At 44.9% G+C, this 18828-nt stretch overlaps 1 protein-coding gene across 5 annotated transcripts in view; it reads right to left on the bottom strand.

Annotated features, from left to right (window-relative positions):
* Sipa1l2 (signal induced proliferation associated 1 like 2) overlaps positions 1–18828 on the bottom strand; it is a 196907-nt gene that overhangs the window by 139278 nt on the left and 38801 nt on the right. Inside the window, exon 2 of one of the 5 annotated variants that reach the window (XM_017801264.2) lies at positions 7265–7331. The exons of the other annotated variants lie outside the window; for them this stretch is intronic. The gene's annotated coding sequence lies outside the window, so the exon portion shown is untranslated. The remainder of the gene's footprint in view (positions 1–7264; positions 7332–18828) is intronic. 5 annotated transcript variants of the gene reach the window in all.

The raw sequence follows: 18828 nt of genomic DNA on the forward strand, positions 1-18828 counted from the left end.
ATGTCACCTCTTCCAATATGAAAGACGTCATTCAGGATTACTTGAGTCTGTGCTGCCAGACCAACATCACTCTGATTTGGTTCAGAATAAATTCTTACACGATTACATAGACATAACAGATAATTGTCTACCAACTATTTAGCTGATTTTTTTTAGATAAAATAAGTAAAATATCTAAATAGGTAGTTGCAAGTATCCATCAGTAAATCTTGACCAAAACTGTATGACAGACTGCTATACGGCTGTTTCCTCCAGATTGGACGTGCAGTCCGTCTCAAAGCGCAGCAGCTGTGATCACCCACAGAGATTGTTCTGAGAGACAGACGAGTAACCCTGCTTCCTGGAGGGAAGTAGGGGTTCAGAAGCCCTCACCAGGCCTCACCCCTGCCAGAAGTTACTGGCTGGAGGGAAACTGTTTAGCTGTATAGTCATCCCGAAGTTGCTCAGGGGAATTCCCTGAGGTGTGTGTTGCCTGCTCAGGCTCCTGAAAGTCACTTCAATAAACTAACTCATAGGTTCTCCAAACTGGGCTCAGATGTACCCACTTTAATCTGCAGGTGCCCTCTCAATCTGGGGTGAACAGAAGTGCCTTGAGTCTTCCCAGGATAAGTCAGATGACACAGACTGTCTCCATTTTGCTAACATTGTAACTGAGACATAAACAGTTTAGGTCTAACAAACACAGGCCCTAGGCTCAATCTCCAGCACCAAAATAATAAGATTCTTATTATTTAGGTAATTGTCTAGGGGAAATGTTAACACTGATAATCTGAATGCTAAAAAGGCTACTGTCTAACACTGTGAGGTTTGTTTCAGTAAATCATACTATCCACCAAGCTTGTGTGTGTGTTGTGTGTGTGTGTGTGTATGTGTGCCATGTGTGTATTGTGTGTATGTGTGTTGGGATTTTTTTTGAGACTAGCCCAGCCTGGTCCTGAACTCACAATCTTCCTGCCTCAGCCTCCCAAGCACTGGAATGACAGTCACGTGCCACCACTACCCATAAGCCCCTGTACCAGAAAGTTTTTCTATGCATATAGAGCAATGCAGGCTCAGAGCTGAGAGCCTGGCCCTAGACTCTACTTCTCCATTTGGCAGGTCTCTGAGTTCAGCATCCTCCACTATCACAAAACAGCCAAAAGAGATGCTCGAGAGTAAAGGCATACTGCTGTGTCCTTAGAGGGAGACTTAGGGCAGTAGGTGCTAGGTGCTAACCCCACTGAGCTGAATACAAACAGCCAAATAATTTCATGAGCAGTTTTAATTCCAGAGCTCACATGTTTTGTTCACTTCTCTCCAAACAGCCCTTCCAAGTGGGTGACAGCCAGGCCTGAATTTCACCATGCCTCCAAGTACACAGGGGACCAAAAAACTCCAGGTCTCTAAGTGCTACACCCATGGAAGGTAAGGGTCAGGAGAGCTGGGTTTTGGGATGATTCAAGATGGGGTGGATTCTCTGAGCCACTCTCAGACACATCACTAATTAACACGGGATGAGCTTCCATGGAGCAAAACAGTTATTTCCCTAACGAATTAAAGTCTGAACGTTACCCATTGTTCCTCAGTGAATGCCTCCTTCATGAAACCTTCCACTGACACTGCCGCCAAACAAACGTTTCATATAAACAAACAAACCAAAGAAAGGAAACAACTTATGAAATTACAATGTGTTCTGTGACAAAGCCCAGTCTTTTGGATTCATAAACTAAGAGTTAACTCAGCGGCTTTTCACACAGAAGTACATCTTTATAATGTGGGACTGTAAACACCCTCCAAACAGAGGCATTCACAGCAGGGAGAGCATCACAGTGTGTGCATAACCACATGTGCATGTAGAGGCCAGAAGTCAACCTTAAGTGTTCTTAAGGAGCCATCCAGAGACAAGGTCTCTCTCTTCTCTCTCTTCTCTCTCCTCTCTCTCTCTCTCTCTCTCTCTCTCTTCATGGTTTTCCCATTTAAAGTGCCCCATTTTCCCCATTTCTCCCTTAATATTACCATTCTCCTATGGTCCCACTCTCTCTCTCAGGGAACTTGCCTATTTAGGCTGGGCTAACTGCCCAGAGAGCCCCAGGGATCCACCTGTCTCTACCTCCTCAGCAATGGGATTCCGAGTGGGTCACCATCACTTTCGGCTTTTCTTGAGGGTTCTGGGGATGGAACTCAGGTCCTCTTGCTTGTGCCACAAGCTCTTTACTAAGGTACCTCCCAGCCCCAGGTGGCATCACATTTCAAACATATGCAGCAATAACTCCAGCATGCTGGCTTCCTGGTTAGCCCCCCTGGCAACTATCATATAGAATTACCACTGTGACCAAGAAGCTGGAGCTTCAGTCAAACAGGAAAGGCTGGCACTCGCCATCTCTGGGAACCGATGAGGTCAGAGAAGCCAGGTGCTTCAAGCAGGTTTGGGCCATGGATGGATCCACTCCTCCACTAAACATACCACAGTTACCTCATACTTCAGGAATACACAGCCTTGAAGTTTTATGAGGGTTCTTCTGTTCTTAATATCAGTGTGCTTATCTGTCCACAGGAGTAATATACAGACAGTGGGAAGCTACAACCATGTGCAGAAATTATCATGTCCTAAAATACCAGGAAAATAAGGTTAAATGGAAGGCTTGACTTTCTAGAGTCACTGTCCCTAGGACTCTGGCTCAGGGAGGTCTGTACCCAGTCCTCTTTGAAGCATATGATGAGCTACACAGTTTTGATCAAAGCCCTCTGCCTCATCAGACCTCTACCTCTTTATTTTTAAAAGAAAGATAGGATGAATGTGGTGGCAGTGCCTGTCATCCCAGCACTTAGGAGATAGAGGCAGAAGAATCTCCACAAGTCACAAGTTTCAAACCGGCCTGATCTATATAGTGAGTTCCAGCCTAGCCAGGACTACACAGCAAGACCTTGTGTATGGACCCCATCCCATCGCCACTGCCCTCCCCCCCCAAAAAAAAACAATTATTTTTTAATAAAAATGCTTTTGTTGTAATGAACTCACAAATTTAAACACTACACAGATTAAGGTGGGCACTCAAATACTTTAGGGGCAGTGAACCCTACTTCAGGGCACATTGCCAGGTTAAACAAAATTGGTGAATTACTGCAATGACTTCTACCATGGAGCGAAGAGCAAGCCAGTAAAAATGCAAAGACACTTCTGAAACAAAAGGAGAAATGGCCGAAAAGATACCACACATTCAAACATCAACCACATTTGGTCACAAAGTGTCCTGTATGGTGGGGTTGATCTGGGCCACCATGTTTGGGGGAAAACTTATCTGCAATATAAGAAGATGAAGATTCTCTGTCCTCTATTATCCAGTTAGACTGCAAGGAAAAAAAGCAATTCCTAGTCAAGAAAGATCTGTCTACCCTGGTCCTTCAAGTTTAGGGTTACTTCCATCTGCTCATGAAATGATTAGGGATCAGGGACAGATTGTGTGCTCTTAAAGGCAGGAGGTCTGCCTAGGGCAGAGGACAGAACATGGCCATGGAGCTGGGTTTCCACTCAGCCTGCCCCAGCCCTCTATTCCTCAACCTCTTTCTACGGTCTCTCACTCTTCCTGAAGCACCCCCAGAATGTTCCTGTCTAGACAGATCCATTCATCCCTTCAGACACAGGGCCTAAGTGTCTAATGTGCTAGTCTCCCTGGAAGCCAAGACCACTAGTCACCTGAGCTCACAGTGTCCCATGAGGACAAAAATTAAACTTTTTATCAGTGCTGTGTGTTTAGTCCTTGGGACAATTATAAAGTCCTTAAGAGAAGTAGACTTCAGTCATTTCATGCTCCCAGCACAATACATGTGCAGAGGTGATTCAGTTGACATTTACTGCATCAAATCTCTCCATCAGGCAAAGAACAAGAGCGCCCCATCTTCCTTCCTGAAGACCCTTGGATTTAAGGTCATCTACCTTTATGCAAATCTGACCCAGACTTACATGTGCAAATATGCCACATAGTCATGCATGCACACAGGTAGATAAATAAAAAATGGAAAGAAAGAGAATGCACTTTTAGCTCGGAAGAAAGGCGACCTGACACAGAGCAGTGTGGTCAGAGGGCACTGTGCTGCTTAATTTCCTAGGCTTCATGTTCATATCATACACGATTCAGACAGTAAGAATCAAGTCAGACTTTATCCTCTGGCATAATACCTGGAATTGGGCTGGCAGATTAGAAAGAACTTAGATGTGTATCTTATACTGCACATAATAAATAAAGGGAACAAGTACCATAGGCTAATTTTAAAATGAAAACAGAGTAAGTTATTTTTATAACTGTGGAATGGGACATTTCCCTTAGCCTGAGAAGCAGGTCAGAAGTTATTGCTTTGTAAAAGCTAGGTTTGGGGAGATGGGTAGGTTGGCAAAGTTGGCACAAAGTTGGGTAAGTTAACACAAGCATGTGGACCAGAGTTTGCTCCCCAAGACCTCACGTGAAAAGCTAGGTGTGGTGGTGGCACACATTCATAATCTCAGCACTGAGGAGGCAGAGGCAGGTTCACTGGCCAACCAGCCTGGCTTAATTAGGCAAGGTCCAGGCCAGTGAGACACCCCACCTCAAAAAACCAAGGTGGATAGTTCCTGAGGAACAATGCCTGAAGTTGACCTGTGGTCTCTGCACCCACATATGAACATGTGCACACAGACTTACACGTGTAAAACAAAGAAATACACATGAATAATCAACAGGTAAACATGCCAAATGGCAGAACTAATCTTTAGGAGAACACAGAAATTGGAACAATGAAATATTTGTTGACAGTGAAATTAGACAACTAAAATGTGGAGCTTGTTCCCTAGTAGTGCAGAATGACTGACAGACCCCGACATGGGCACAGTCATCCAGAAGGAGAGTCAGCAGCTGCAGTCAAAATCCCTGTTCTGTACATTCTTACCATGTGGGAACTCCACTGGGAATTCACCTTAAGAAAGTAGCTATGTACGTCTCCATATAGACTTTGTGTTAATGATAACCAAATAGTGACAAACATGTACCTGCCCTGCAGTGATGAGTTCAACAAAATATAGCAGATCCATACTGTGAAGGCCAGTCCAGTATAAAAAGAATACACAGGAACCATGGAACTGCTGACCGTGAAAAACATGCCAATGACCTACTGCCAAGTGAACATAAAACTACATTTACAACACTTATTAAAAACAGCATTGGGGCCGGGCATGGTGGTGCATGCCTTTAATTCCAGCACTCGGGAGGCAGAGGCAGGCGGATCTCTGTGAGTTCAAGGCCAGCCTGGTCTACATAGTGAGTTCCAGGACAGCTGGGGCTACAGGGAGACCCTGTCTCAAAAAGGCCAAAAAAAAAGCATTGGAAAATTCCATTTTTATTTGTGTGTATGTGTGTCACAAACACATGTGTCCACAGCATGCACGTGAAGGTCAGGGGACAACTTGTGGAAGTCAGTTCTCTCCTTCCACCATGTAGGTTCCAAGAATCAAACTTAGGTCATCAGGCTTGCAGGACAAGAACCATTAATTCCACTGAGCCATTCATTCCATTTTATAAATGTGTCTGTAGATTTAAGGGCAGTCTGTGGGCAGTGATTGCCTTTGGAGAGTGAGCCACATGGGGATTATGTTGTATTTTATATTTCTGTGTTGTATCAACTTAATACCCTTTTTATAAGCTATGATTTCTGACAAAACTATGGATGTCTAATCCTTAGCAGATTTTGCTAATCAGAACTGTTTATCCAGGCTCATGATCAGTCCACAACCTCGTTCCCTACCGTCACCCAGGAAGCCTTGTCTGGAAACACACCCTCCAGGCTCTGTGCACACAACCTGGAGAAACCCAAGCCCAGCTGCTGCTCCACAGCCCTGCAAGGTAAGGAAAGACCAGAGAGTCCTCACCTGTGTCCAGGTGGCCCCCAGCCAGCTGTGACAATATAGATGTATCACCCCGCTACAGCAGGACCCACAGCACTAGGAGGACAAGGACAGCTTTACCAGGTGAGACTATGTCCTTAAAACAAAATCTAGGTAATCCTGCCTGTTTCCTGTTCTGGAATGTTCCTCCCTGTGGCTTTATTTTCATATCAGAATATACTCAGGTTCAATTGCTTTCATGACTTCAGGAAATGGGCCCAGTCCTCCGGTTCCCATCAGGAGAGAACACAGCTGTGTCAGAAGAGCAGTCCTCCACCTCCACTCCCGTTCTCACTACTACAGATTTCCACAGACGTCCATAGCCTCACCACTTAGCACACAGCTGCCTCCTACACTGACCCTGTGCAGTGAGGAAGCATGGGGGGACATTCTACCCCTGTCCAAGTGCTCACCCAGCACAGTGACAGCTACAAATCATACCCACACACATGGATGCCAAAGGTTGCAAAAATAAACATGAGCAAGAGGCACAGCAGTTACAGGCAGCATGCAGCCCCGGAATGACACTATATGAGGGGGGCAGTGCCATAACGGGCACTCTGGTTAAAATGACAAACTGGACTAGGATGCCAGTAATGGACTGAGCATAAATGAGTGGATATTAAATAAACCAAGCATAAATGAGTGGATATTAAATAAACCAAGGCTGATAACTGCACCACTGTGACTCACAGTCACACTTTTATTTCTAGAAAATAAACACTGATGTTCTTAGGGACAAATGGGTAAAAACTGTGCATGTGTGTGAGTATGCACGTATACTTCAAATCATGTACCTGTGTGTGAAGGAGTAGACACGCCTGGGACATGCACATGTGTATTTATGTAGACTGGAGAGATGAATGTAGGAACCATTTGATTCCCCTAGGTTAGAGGTCTGGTCACCAGAGGCCCTTAGCTTAGTTCACAGAATTACATCATTTCCTGTTGTTACAAGAAATGCAGTTTCTGTGAACCTACTCAAGGCATCACAACCTTGACTTTGAGGCTGAAGGGCAGTTTCATCTACCTCATCCACCCTTTCCTCACAACAGCCCACCTCAGTGTACCCCACCATGTCCCACACCCTCAGGACAGTGGCCTTCAGGCAGCCCCTTGCCAACCAACATGCTCAGGTATCGCTGTAACCTATGGGATGCCCATGAAGATATGGACAAGCCAATTTTAAAAACCTTGCTTTCCTAAACACTCACAGGACTCATCAGTGACTTGTTTTGTAGCCCTCGTGTCCAGGGTCTCTAAAGTTCAAACGCACATGTGTAAACCCTGCTCACCACATTTAAAGGTCACAGGAGTGCAATTAAAACATTAAATAGCCTTGGGGGGGGGGGTCTGCATGCCCAGGCAGCTTACCTACGCCCCAGAAGAGCTGCAGTTTCCGAAGGCAGTGCCTGGAGTTTCCAGGGCCTGCAGCAAGAACCTGCAGAAGAAAGAAGTTTCCTCAGACTCCTGAAGAGACTCAGTCACGGCTCTGAGTGTGGACAGAGTCCTTGGCTATCCCAAGCTCCTTCCAGGGCCCCAGAAGGTCAGAGTCAGGTTCATCAACACTACCAAAGCATTATCTTATCTTTTCCGCTCTCCTCTCACAGTGTGAGATGGAGTTTGCCAGAGGTGGAGCAACACATGATAGTGCCAAAGGTTGACCTTGACCACAGAAGCAGGCCAGGAGACAGCCATCCGCTCCCAATCTCACTGTCCATTACCACTCTTGTTCTCAGAAGTTATTTTTGTAAAATGTTGTTTGTAACAGAAGGTAAAGGATTTACACTTGGTCTTCTAAATAGCCACCCTACTGTTTATTGTCATTTTAACAAATACTTTAAAAACATCTCAGTTCTGACTCTACTATAGAAAATATCAATAGGGATCAGTCATATTACCCAGTGCCCTTTGAGCTCCACAGTCATTTCTAAGTGTCACAGTGACGCCAAGACCAAAAAGAGCTATGCTCCATGTACTTGCTTTGGTTCTAAATCCTGTAAAACCATAACAGCAGCAGTCAGAATCATGTATGCAGTGCTATGTACTGGACACTCCAGTAAATGTGTATGTTATATCCCAATTTATGTCCACTGTGAAAGAAAAAAGAAAAAGAGTAAAAGAAATTAATCAAACAGCCATGATGAGGAAATCTGCACTCTAGGTAATTGAGTACTTGGCTGGGAATGCAGCTCAGTTGGTAGGGTGCCTGCCTAGCACACGTGCCGCCCTGGCTCAATCCTCTGCACCACCTAAACAAAGCATTGTGGTACACACCTGGGATCCCAGCACCCAGGAGATAAAAGACAGGAGGATCAGAGGATCAGGAGTTCAAGGTCACTCTTGGTGAACCTGAGGCCAGCCTGAGCTCCTTCAACTGTAAGCTTCTCCATACCTCATTTTTTTAAAGCAGCAGTTAAAAAATTTCTGTCAACTAAAGCTTCCTGAGCCCACATCCATGTGATGCTAGAGACTACAGATACAGCAGTGAAGAGACATGGCTCAGGAGGAACTCAGGAGCAGGGGCTTAAAGACAGTACAGCTCTGAAATCCTGCTCTGCTTCCTACAACAGTCAAGACAGACCCCAGTAAGTAGGGTGCCTGGGACAGTCCCCACCTGTATCTGCTGCCCCAACCTGGTTATTAACACTGCCCATTTCAATTTGGAATAAATTACAAGATCACTTATCCAGAAGGCTACAGTTTCAGGAAACTGAGCTTTCTCAATCTGTCTCCAGTTTTAGGAGGCCCTAAAACAGCTAATAAGTTAGTTAGCTACCCCCACCCCCACAACTGAACTTCTGAATATATTCAAGGAAATATGAGCAAATTCCCACTGTGTTTAACAACCACCATACCCAGCTCTGAGGCTCAAAATCAAAAGCACAGTATAGTGGGTGCCTCAAAAAATTATAGTCAGCCTTGCTATGGGATCCAGCAATCTCACTTCTGAATATATATTCCTCTTCCACCCCACCCCACCCCCGCCAAAGAACTGAAAGCAGGCTCCTCAGAGTATCTCTCTCTACCACGTTCACAGCAGCTCTGTTCCCAACAGCAAGAAGGTGAAACCAATCCAACTGTCCACTGGTGTATGAACAAAATATAGCACATTCATACAATGGAATATTATTCAGCCTTAAAGAGGAGGGAGATTCTGACGTCTGCTACATTATGGATGAAACTTGAAGTCATGGTAAGGTACAGGATTCACAAAAGATAAAGGCTGCTAGGGTTTCACGGACATACGGTTCCTAGGACACTCAAATTCAGACAGAAAGCAGAAGAACAGGTCTGGAAAATTAAAGACTGGCAGTTACTTTAACAGGTTCAGAGTTCCAGTTTTACATGATAACCACAAATGTATGGAAGTGACACTGCACAAATGTGAATTTTCTTGACGTCACTGAACTGCATGGTTTTAACAAAATAAAAACAAATCAAAAAACCAAAATATTTATAGAAATTTCCGGTCATCTCCTGGGAACTTGGCAAGTACTTAGGTAGGATCAAATCAGTGGACTTCTTATGGCGTGGTTTCAATCATTACTCACATATCAAGTACCAACAAGTGTTCACTCACCCATGCCTCCAGCAGAGCTGCCAATGACAAGTACCTGCCCACCCTCTCCTAGCTTTCTGCACTTGGAAGATGGTACTGCGTGCACGTCTCTGCCATTGGAGATGTGCAAAAAGGATGCTATAGGGAGCTCACTGAGCAGCAACCTGAAAGTCCCGTGGGAGACATCACAGCACTACAAAGGAAATGTGGGGTGCCAACACAGCTTGATCTTCCAGAATTAAAAAACAAAAATCCATACTGGAAGAATCAGTATTTTCCAAAGATTAAAATTCAATTTTCCCTGAGGAAGTCTCTGTTCTCACGGCCTCATCCTGATACACTATGAAACCCTTGGCATAACGTACAAAGTAAATTTTTAAAGTCCTGCTGCTTACAGTCTGTTTCATGCTTGCACTCTTGTGTTAATTCATTTTCTGGAGACTTATGCTAAGATCCCCTATACAGTGAACATTCTGGAAAAGTGCCTTTCCTTCCTCTGATGTAGCACACAACGTCTGACAACTGAAGCCCGGCTCTTTCAGCTGGCTGCTTTTGTTCATGAGCAGAAAAGGAAGTCACAAATTCTCCAAGTAGCAACAGGGGCTCCAGGCCTCACTCCACTTCCTCTGGCACAGGTGGCTAAATGAGGCAATGGCCATGTTTGCTTTAAAGGGGGAAAGTGAGTTTTCAGCAGAGCAGTCTTCTGAAGCAACAACCATGATCTGGGACACAGCAACAAGGGACAGGAAAGTCCCTGTTCCTTGGTATGTACTGAGACATGGTTTTATATACCTCACAAGAAGCGCTTCAGAAACCAGCAATGCAGGGAGACAGACAGGGCTGGCCCTTTGCTCCTACCAGCAAATTTCCCAATGAAGTGGGATTCTGAGAAAGTGCAGCCAGCATCGGTCCACTGAGAGGAACACAATTACTCCATCTGGCTGTTTCTCCAACTAGTAGGAAGATAGCCTTGCTGGTATTCAGGGAAGGGCTGAACCTAAGGCAGACTATGTTTGCTTTTGTCTTCTTTGTAACAGTGAAAATTCCTGGGACTGGAGCAGTGGCTCAGATGGTAAAAATGAAAATGCCTGCTATATAAACATGAAGATATGAGTTAGATCCCAAAAAACTATGGGGGGAAAAGGTGTCATGGTATGTACCTATAATCCCAGTACTGGAGGGGGGGGATCATCGGGGCCCTCAGCCTACACAGCCTACTTGAATTATGGAGTCCCAGGTCAGTGGAAGATCCAGTCTCAAAAAACAAGATGGACTAACATAAGGAAAGACACTCAAGGTTGACTTCTGCCTCCACATACATGTAGACATTCATGTATGCATATGCACATACATATACAAGAACACACATATATACACACAAAAATAAAAACAAAAGTTCCTAGTTAAATACTGAGACCTCCCAAAGTGACAAAGCCAGGTATGTCAATCCACGCCCTGTCCCTCTGCCCATGGCCCTTGGTAACTTTGGCAATCTGCACAAGGTCCTCTGTCTCCCGTTGCCATCCTATCCAGTCAGGCATGATCACCTCTTTTCATTCACCAATCTGAGATATGATAGTATGAAACAAATACAGAGCCCAGATTACCAGTTTGGGCCTAGCTCACCTAGCCCAGAACAAGTAGACCACAGCCCAGTCCCCATAAGTCCCTCAAACCCAATCCAGACCTCAAGAAACATGTGCACGCATACACAGTATCTTAAAGAGCTACACACACACACACAGCACATGCATACATGTCTTTACTATTTCCAATCTATTTAAAGGTCTACTTTCTAATGGGCGTCCGATGTAAGCCCAACTATAAGACATACTACACACCCAAGCAAACAATTGGCAGGACTTAAGAGTCTATTTCTGTGGTGAAGAGGGTCAGGACCCTGTGAAATTCCCAACATGGACAACACTGATACCAGGGGTGGTATAACATTATATATATTATATATATATGTATATATACACACACTATTACTCTGGTTCCTTTGAAGTTACTCAGCAAAGTACAAGAAACTAGACAGAGACCCTTTGAAGCTATTTTATATTCAATCAATATTTATGTAACACCTCTAGAATCCAAACCCAGTACTATAGGCTGTCTATACTAAGACACAATTCTTGGCACCAGAAATTTACTGCCTAATACAGGAAGCCAGGCTTTCCACAGAATAGACCCATGTCCTCAGATGGCACCAGAATCTTTAGTAGGCTACTTCGGGCACCAGAGAGGAAGAAGTCAAGTTTGACTTGGGAGAAGCCAGATGGAAAAGGAAATGTCTTGTACAGCAGGGACACCAGAACAGCAGAATTAAGGCAACTATGAGAGGGGCCCTGCATCCCTCCACCCTAAAACTCTATCGGGAAGGAACATACCTACCTAGTAAACTTTCTGTTACATCTGTCCCCCATCTCAACCTAGGATTACAAGGAAGCATCTGGGATTTGGATCCCCATCTCATAACTCACAGAGCATTCTCTCAGCCCTTACAGAACCTCAACTCACAGAGGACTCTCAGATAATCTTACTTCACAAAAGCACTCAGGTTTACAACCTCACCTCACAGCACTCTCTCAGCCCTAACCTCACTCACACAGACAGCACTCTCAGTCCTACATAGCATCCTTCGCGGCTTCAAAGGTTTTCACTATCCACAAACCTTCTCTACCATCTGTAGGAGAGAATACAGTTAAAGAAGATCTTCCTAGACAGCGAGTGTCTCTTTCTCCTTCTGTTCCTCTAGGATAGTATATCTTTGGCTAGAAGATTTTCAGTCTCCTATGTGATTTTTTAGACATGTCTGTTGGGTTCAACTGTGAGTTCTTAATAGGTAGATGCTGTAGGCATGATAGGGAATCAATAAACAGGTGGTAAAATGAATAACCATTAGCAAAGAAGCTTCTTCCACTCAAAAAATTGCTGCTGCTGCTACTGCTGCAGTGATCTCAATGCTCTCATCCTTTCCCCCCAAATTTATTACAGTAATTCTTTTTCATGAATTTTTAGGAGCTAATAATAAATTAGCGTCACTATTAGGCAGGCCCTGATGTGGTACAGGAAATTTTCTGCCTCTTTCAGTATTTATCACAAACAAGATGAATAATGAAAACTCCTTCAGAACCAATACATTCCAGCTACATTAATGCTAAAATGCTCTACCCCACAATGCCCACAAAGCCCAAACTCCTAGGCCAGGCAGCCCAGCCCTAGCACCCTTCTCATCTCTATACCCAGCTCTCTGCCCTGCCACACTGGTTCTCACAACCAGACAGCTGCTCTTCCAACTTACTTAGGCACAGGGTGGGGTGGGAAGAAGTCATCATGGTGCCCGGTGAACCATCATCTCCCCCACCCAATCTATAAAATCTTACAAATGGGTATCATTCTAGTAAGGGGAATCGGGAGCACGGTCACTGGCAGGAAGATCTGTGTTATAAAGTAAGATGTATCACTGCAAGCATCTCCATCCAGGAGAAATAAAAAAGGGCTCTTGAATTGGAGAGCATAGCTGATCCAGACTCTCCATTATCATTTCCTAGATTGACGTAGCACCTACATGTAGAGAAGCAAAACATTGAAAGTGAGAAAATATCACTTATGTTCATTATCTTAAGAGCTGAGCACTGATCAGAGCACCCAGGGTCAAGTACAGTAAATTGAGAACCATACTGTGTATGGCAGTTGATCAGAGTTCCAACTGAACATTTCCAACCTAGGAAATCCTTACAGTGTAAACGTGAGGTGGTGCTCATTAAAACAATGAAGAAAGGAGAAAAGGAAATACAGCTGTGAAATTCAGGTACAGTCTCTATTTTAGGGATGGGTATTAATAGCAACAATAATAAACTAAGAAAAGACAAACTCAAACAAATGATTGTTAATATCCTCTGAAACTGGTACACACTCTACAGCTGGTAATTTTTTAATAGTGCTACCCCTGTCTCTATATACTGGGAGAAACATGCTGTCATGTGAATTTACTGACTCATGCTTAACTTACCATTCATACAAAACACAAAATTCATGATGAGCTACGTGAACAAAAGAAAGACAGGAAAGAGAAAATAAACTGACACAGATGTGCCTCCCATAGGCTACACCACGTCTAACAAGAGATTACACAAATATACACATGGAAAATTATATAACTGTTTTGGCATGTGGGGGGAGAAAAGTATTTCAGCTGATAAATAATGAATATTTACTCAGCAGGAAAGGGATCGTTCCTAAGTTCATATTGCTCAGATTTAAAAGTTATGTTTATACACCTGGGGTGTAGATCTTCATTTTTCATACATAAAAGCAGAAACACAAGGCTAACTCCTGCGACCAATATGGGACCTGAGAGAAAAAATACAAAGAAACATTTGGCAGTGTAATGAAAGAGAATCATCTTTTCCCATCCATTTTGGTAACTCGCTGTACTGAGGAATACATGACTTTGATTCATTCTCATGTGGCCAATGTATCAGACCCTCAGATCTGTGAATAGTCAGCTGAGGGTATTCTGACGCTTCAGTAGAGGCAATGAAAAAAGAGTAATTTTTCTCCTCTAGTGTCTTCTCTCCTCTTTCACTGGCCTGACTTCCCACTCCAAAATGGAGCCAACAGCTTGCTAGCTGGAGCTCTGTGCATGCACCAAACAGCGAGATACAGCAGTGGAACAAAGCCAGAAGAACAAAGAGGAAAGAGAGTCAACCTGGACCACTCATCCCATGTCAAGGCTCTCAGTCTTAACAACCCACCAAGGGAGAGCTGAGAGACGAGCATGCTCAGAGTGCAGGCATTGAGAACACAAATCAAAGGCTCTGGGCAACATGGAAAACAAGGAGACAGGTTTGTAATAATGCAGCTACCGACTTGCAAACACTCCATAAACGCCTACAGAACCAAATTAAATCTCTCACAGCTTGAAGTAGGAAACGTGATGAGCAAGACTGGAAAAAGTGGTGCCTCTAATCTGAAAAAATAATAGCAACGCACAGCAGACTGGGTAGGGCAACAACATTGGAATATTTCAAAACACAAGGCCAACACCAAAAGAAGGTAAGGATGACTCAGTGTGCCTTCGCCAACCAGCCCAGGAAAACTCTACATGAAAGGAGGAAGCGAGGTTCACTGCCTCTCAGAGCCTAGCTGTTGCTCAGGGCAGTCTAGCCAGGGGACTTTGATACCATCAGCAGCTATGCTCAGATACAGTCTCAGTGGGAACATGGGTCCTTCTGTGTGTACCCCAGAAAACTCAATCAGAAAGACATTCATGAGTTTCCTTATATTTAAATAGTGGTTTCTAAAATGGCTTTTTTATTCCCAATATGATGGCCGTTGACAGAGCCCAGCTAAGAGAGTGTCTTTGGAGTTCTCAGTAACTGGCTCAGAGTCACTATTTAAAAGGAACAAATAAAAAAGCATTAAGATGACAACTCTCACAAGAACAAAGAAACAAATAGGTGGGAAAGAATTTGAGCAAAATAGAAAGGTGAGCTAACACTTTCTAAGTATCAGATTGGCAATGCAAAAAGCCGTCCCATTTTAATTCATTAAGTCAGATATATATTCACTAACACTTCCCTGGAGGGTCAAACGGTTAAGAGGTTTAAACATTTGGGTCTCTGTGAGTCTCCTATCAACTTCCCAAATGACTAGCAGTGTACAACACTACAGAAGCCCACAGTATGTAAATTCATCCAATTAGCCCCCTGATTCTGGTACATTCCCCCAAGTTCACAAGCATTACACTGTGCTGCCTTTTTGTCACCACTGAGAGACTTCTCACTCAATTATTGATTTTTCTGCCAATTAATTACCATAGCAAGAGTCATCTGGGCTTTTTGCAGGGATTTTTTTTCCCCCAGTCTCATTTCTCTTGTATGTCTAGAGACTGGGGGAGGAGCAATCAAAATAATTGGAACTCTGAGGATGAGACACTAGTCCTAAAAACATCTTCAGTGTAACTTCCAAATAGCTCAGTTGTCACCAGACACTTGAGTGGGCACGTATTTGTTTTCCACTTGGTCCCTGGCTTGGATGTTTTCCACAGAGATCTTTGCTCAATCCTGCCAACAACTTTACTATGCGAATCTCAGAATAAATGAGTTTTCCTGAGCCCACGGGACCCATAAGTGCCTTCCTTGTATGCTTATATGTGCTCCTGTTCATAAAGGGAGATGCCCAAGGTGCAAGGATAAGAAAGAGAGATAAATCCTCATTATCTACTGCCGTGCATGTGTTTTTGAGAAGGAAAAGCAATTCTACTCCCTGAAGCAACACTTGCACAGTTAAAGGGGGGGGATAACAAGGATGAGAGACACTACACAACAGGACGTTCCATCTGTCTCCAGCCAAGGCTTCCTCCAAAGGGTCTCCCAGACCCACATGAGGGTCATGAGGGCACATACAATCCACGCCCACCATTCCCCACATGGAGGCCCCCTCTTTCCTGTTCTCCACCCACCTGGGAATCAAGATCCCCAGACTTCAGAGGCATACAATGAGACAGGCCACCTCACCTGCTATGATTTTACTATGAATTGCAACTGTCTGCCCCCTCCACTTGTGTTTTTAAACACTAGGTCTCCAAGCTAGTGGCACTGTTTGGGGAGGCTGTGGTATCTTTAGGAGGTGGCCTATTGGAAGGAAGAGAATTTCTGGACAGTAGGCCCTGAGGTGCAAAGCCCAGCCCTGCTTCCTGTCTTGTACCTACTTCCTGGTCCACTGAGAGGTGAGCAAACAGTCTCCTACTCCTGCTGCCATGCCTTCCACCATCCCTCATAATAGACTCTACCCTCAAACTGTGAGCCCAAATAAATCCTTCCTGCTTTAAACTGCTTCTTGTCAGTTATTTGGTTACAGCAACAAACAAAGCAGTTAAGACTCCCCATGCCAACTCTCACCTCCATTCAAGGGTCCTATCAGACCCCTGCCTGCCTCACAGGCCTGTCTCAGGAATACCTACGAAAACTATATGTCACTGACTATGACAGCAAAATTCAGCAAGGGGAAATTCATATTTGTACACAACCTGAGTCTGCAGAAAGTAAATGAATTACACCAAAGCTCAATACAGTCAAAGGACAGAGAAACTGAACTTCATGACAGAGCAGGACAGTGAGAACAAGAAAGGAGAGAAGCAGGTCTGAGCTCATATACTCTCTCTCCTGGAGGAGGAAGGACACAGAGGAAAGACACAGGGGACGCCACCTCAGGTGGAAACTGAACTATCTCCTGAAGAGGAACTTGGCCTGGAGCTGTACATGGCCTGGGCTCAGCCTGTAGAAGCAGCTACACACAAAGAGTCCCTCCACACGTTCTTCCGTAGCAGCTCAGACAGGAAAACATGGTCCTTCACTGAGTGCATGTCTAAGACCTTGCTGTCCTGTAGCCTGAGCCACTCTGTCCAACAGCAGCATGGTGAGCAAGTGCTAGACCAGCTACAGAAGTAAGTGGAAGGGAACTGAAATCCCCAACTTACAACACAAGTGCCACAGACAGACAGGAAGGCCTGGGCTCTGGAGGTCCTCTCCCTGTGGCTTACAAAACACAGAAGGCGTTGAACCTTGACCCGACTGTTGACTCAGAACACAGCTACCTTTAATGTGTGTCTGGGTTTTGCATTCTGGACTACAGACAAGAGGGGTGGACAGCCAAGGGTCCCATGCTCTGTGTGAGCAGACACTGCCAAGAAAAACTTGAAGCAAAGTTAGCAACTGCCTGAAGCACCAACATTTCGTCTGTGACCCTCCCCACTTCTGAGACCGAACTGGAAAATACTCCAGCCATCTGCATGTCAATGCAAAGGTCTTCACAAAGCTTTACAACACCAGTGAAGTTTCCCACTCTGGTAGGCAGGAGACTGGAGCTGCCCCTGTGGGATTTACACTAGCCAGCCCCAGGTTGCTGCCATTGTATGGCAGGGTACCAGGTGGCCAACTCTGTCTAGGTCTGCCCAACACACAGTGCCAGTTCCCTGGACCAAGTGCCTCCATCAATCCAGAGATGCAGCCACAGCCTCTGGCTGGGTCCACAGGCATCCTCCACACAGGGAATGCTGTGCTTGACCTCTAACCATGCCCCCTACCAGCCTGGCCACAGGAGCCTTTGCCTGCTATGGTGCTTTTGTGTCTGAGCCTTTTCACTAGACCTTCTACTGACTGACAGGGCTTTCTCTTAGCTCTCAGGGCCCCTGTGAAGCCACAGCAGGACAAAGTCTAAAAAAGAAAGGAAAAGCATGGCAGGATCCTGGGGAGGTCCCGTCCCAGTGAACCAGCCAGTGAAGGGAGGTCATACCATGCTATAGTCCCACCTGCTGGTCCAAGCACAAGGACACTTTTCACATTCCATGTGTGTGTTAGAGTAGGGGGAGGTCCATATGCATGTGTGTATACATTTGGAGGTCAGAGGTCAACCTGAGGTACTATTCCTAAGGGGCCACTCACCTACTTTTCTGAAATAGTATCTCACTGAACCTGGAACTCACTCATTAGGCCAGGCTGGCTGGCCATTGAGGCCCAGGGATCTACCTGTCTCTACCTTACCAGCTCTGGGACTACAAGCGTGCACCACCATGCATGGCTTTTTATGTGGGTTCTAGGGATCAAACTCAGGGCCTCATGCTTGCCTAGCAAGCATTTAGCAGTCCCAACTGTCTCCCAAGCCCCTTCACATTCTCACTCTTAATTTCCTAAAATGTGTTCAGACTTTCACTCAAAGAAATGAAAACACAGCTGAAATGGCAACAGACCCAGCCTCTGAACACGGCCTGGTGTGGAAGGCCACAATCACCGGTGCTGCTCCTGGGACTGGGTCCACATTGGGCTTTCCCTCTATTGTTTCTGAAAGACTACTACAAATTGACTGCTGAAAATAAACCATCAGGGAGACGGGAAGGAGGGAATATAAAATTATCGGTTCTCACACACACACAGCCTGACTGGAGACCGTCTGATAGCAGGAGGAATATTTAGCAGACATTCACAGACGCTTACTGCCAGAATTAAAATGGGAAGCTGTGCAGATCGAAGTCACTGAGGAATGAGCAGCCAAGACACGTTTGCTCTGTGCTCTCTCTGCTGGTAACAGTAGCAGCCACGTCTCCAGAGGTGAACATTATAAACTGTGCAGCGAAGCAGGCCACCTGCTGCTGGCTTCTTGAAGGTTCTTATTTGGGGATAAGACTTTGATCATCTAAAACATTCATATTTAAAAAACAACATTAAGTCTTCTGGCTTCACAAAGAAAGAGTTCTGGTTTATATAAGGAGAATAAAACAACAGGTGATTTCTCAATCCGTCCATATACTCCTGGTCTTTAAACACTAGAAGACAAGGAAAATACCTCCAAATTTAGGAATGTTGGGCTGGGG

The sequence above is a fragment of the Nannospalax galili genome, unplaced genomic scaffold (assembly GCF_000622305.1).
Source record: "Nannospalax galili isolate Female #2095 unplaced genomic scaffold, S.galili_v1.0 scaffold702, whole genome shotgun sequence".
NCBI lineage: Eukaryota > Metazoa > Chordata > Mammalia > Rodentia > Spalacidae > Nannospalax > Nannospalax galili.